The sequence below is a fragment of the Ictidomys tridecemlineatus genome, chromosome 11 (assembly GCF_052094955.1).
Source record: "Ictidomys tridecemlineatus isolate mIctTri1 chromosome 11, mIctTri1.hap1, whole genome shotgun sequence".
NCBI classification, from domain to species: Eukaryota; Metazoa; Chordata; class Mammalia; order Rodentia; family Sciuridae; genus Ictidomys; species Ictidomys tridecemlineatus.
Window position 1 is genome coordinate 49,197,646 of NC_135487.1, and position 2,862 is coordinate 49,200,507.

The 2,862-nt window shown below is 41.0% G+C and overlaps 1 non-coding gene across 1 annotated transcript; it reads left to right on the plus strand.

Annotated features, from left to right (window-relative positions):
• The first annotated feature begins 2,340 nt into the window (after positions 1-2,340).
• On the plus strand, positions 2,341-2,490 carry LOC120892149 (U12 minor spliceosomal RNA). Its single transcript, XR_005736801.1, has one exon. It is a non-coding gene; the product is annotated as a U12 minor spliceosomal RNA (small nuclear RNA).
• The last annotated feature ends 372 nt before the right edge of the window (positions 2,491-2,862 follow it).

Here is a 2,862-nt window from a genome sequence, read left to right on the forward strand (position 1 = left end):
AATAGAGAGGAAGGCGGATTTGTTGGCGCTAAGTCGGAAACATTTTTTAAACCCTAGAGGTTAAAAGGGAATCTGGCCAAGCCTTTGAGACGAAGTGCTATATCATTTAGCTGACACTAACATTACCATGCTCCCCCATTAGAAGGGCATCGGTCTTCCAGCCCGTTAATCTCACCCAATGTTCTGGTGGAGCTAAAGAAGCTAGAAGTTTGGAGAGTCCCTGCTGCCAGACCTCAGTGTTGCCTAAGCAAGCATTAAGAGATTATGGTAATAATAGGTGTGCTTACGCCAAATAAAAGGTTTCATTAATCAAGCCATATTGAGATAAACCTGTCACTGGACAGAGGAGACCAGAAATCAAATGCTGTGAAAGTTCTGACAGATTGTTAAATAGAAACCCTTTAAAATAGAATTTAATTTACTGTGATATTATAGATATTTATGCATCAATAGGCAAGTGCAGATTGAGTTCAGAGGTCGGCTCTGGTATTTGAAAAATAAAAGCACGGGATGAAACAAAAGGTGACAGTTACCTTTGTCTGAAATTAGGGATCATTAGACTAAATGGGAAGGTTTTAACTGATTCATGTCGGGAACTGAAGCACGGCTGTGATGTGCTGTGCGATATTGGATAACAGGCAAATCCAATTAAGGGATCTTCATCTTGTTAAAGACTTGTCTACAAACTTTAAAAAAAAAAAAAAAAATCCAAGACCAGCCTCAGAACAGTCCAGGCGGGTCCTCTGTGGTGTCCTGTCACACCCGGGGAAGGGAACACATTTCCCCTGTGGTATTATGGTTAAGAGTGCTGGATTTTAGAGTCAGAGAGACCTGGGTCCAAATCACAGTTTTGCTATTGACTAGCTGTATGACTCACGGCAAATCGTTTTGGTTTGGCTTCAGGATCCTGATTAGCAACACAAAGGTGCAGCCAGTACTGCAGATCTGGGTACTCAAGTTTGCAAAGCACTGAGCATGGTAGCTGGCAGTGCACGACAAACGACAGTCTTTCTTTTTCTCCCTCTTCTCTTCTTCCAGTTCCTTCCTTTGGCCTTTTGTCCCCTCTTCCTTTCTTCTTTTCCTCCCTGCCTATCCCACGGGACCAACTGCTGGGCCTAGCAGCACCTCCAGGCTTTCTGCAACCTCTTTGGATGGAAGGACCTGCTGACCTTGAGTTGGTGAGCAGAGGTCAAAATGAAGTTATAAAAGGCTCGTTCATTCATACTGCCCAATTCATGAAAGATTGTTGCAAGTTCCCTGTGCTCTATATAATGTCTGCAACTTGCTCATTCAAGCGGACAGAATTAAGTTCCAGATTCTACGAAATTAATCCACAGGTACAATCTTTCCTTAAAGCCAAATCAGCACATTGTCACACATTTTTGACAAACTAATAGATAGCTTGAAATATGTGTGACAAATCAGTAAATAGAAGAGTTGTTTAAGAATTCTATACCCAAAATGTTTTATTCTTACAGTTTCGCATTACGTATTCCCGTGTCCTGATTCATATTTCCAACACTTTCATACATACTTCCTGGAGTGTTTTTTTGTTTTGTTTTGTTTTGTTTGTATTTTAATGTTTCCGTTTCTTAGTTTCTCTTTCCAATTTCATTTATCCTAGTTAAAAGAAAAAGGAAGTTTGTTGTTGTTATTTACTTTTTTTGGTACTGGGGATTGAACTCAGGGTTGCTCTAGCACTGAGCCATATGCCAGCCCTTTTTATTTTTTGGTCTCAGCAATTAAACCCAGGAATATTTTACCTCTGAGCTATATCCCCAGCACTTTTTATTTTTTATTTAGAAACAGGGTCTCACGGAGTTGCGTAGGGCCTTGCTAAATTGCCGAGGGTGACTTTGAACTTGTGATGCTCCTGCCTAAGCCTCCCAAGCCAATGGGATTACAAACTTGCACCACCATACCCAGTTTATTTATTTATTTTTTTTATTTTGAGACAAGTCTTGCTAAATTTCCTAGTTTGGCTTTAAAATGTTGATCCCTCTGCATCAGCTTCCCAAGTAGCTGGGGTTATTAGATCTGTATCACTGGGCCTAAGGAAGTCATAAAAAGAAAAAAAAAATAATAATATCTCAGTGAATAATGATCATAGAATGGAGTCTCTACAGAAAATCAGAGAGCATTTTACCAATATATGAAAGCCAGAAAAGAAATGGACATACAATCCTGTTAGTACCATTACTAGGGCTCTAGAAAACAGCCAAGACAGATTCAAACTGCCATAAAGTAAGACCCAGCAACACAGGAGGCTGAAGCAGAAGTATCACAAATTCAAGGCTAGCCTTGGTTCAATCTCCAGTATTTAAAAAAAGGGGAAAAAAAATGCCTTAAACTTATGAGTAAGGAAAATAACGATTCGGGGTGACGCCCGAATCCTCACTGCAAATGTGAGACGAATTTTTGAGCGGGTAAAGGTTGCCCCTAAGGTGACCCGCCTACTTTGCGGGATGCCTGGGAGTCGCGATCTGCCCGTCCCCTATAAATTAAAAAAAAAAAAAAAATTAAAAAAATAAATAAATAAATAAAGGGGAAAAAAAATGGTTCTAGCTCAAAGACTCTCAGGAAGCTGCTGTCAGGCTATCAGCTGGTCTTGCAATCACCTGAAGTTTCAATCAGGGGACTAGTCAACAGAGAAGCTAGAGGACTCTCTTCCAAGATTGCTCACAGGGCTACCAGCAGAAGGCCACCATTCCTCAATGGATGTTGGCAGAAGGCCTCAGCTCTTTGCCACATAGACGTCTCATAAAGCTGTGAGTGTCCTCATGACCTGGCAGCTGGATCCAAGAGAGCACAAGGCAGAATCCACAATGTGTTCTAGTTGCAAGCCTCAGAAGTGACACTGTG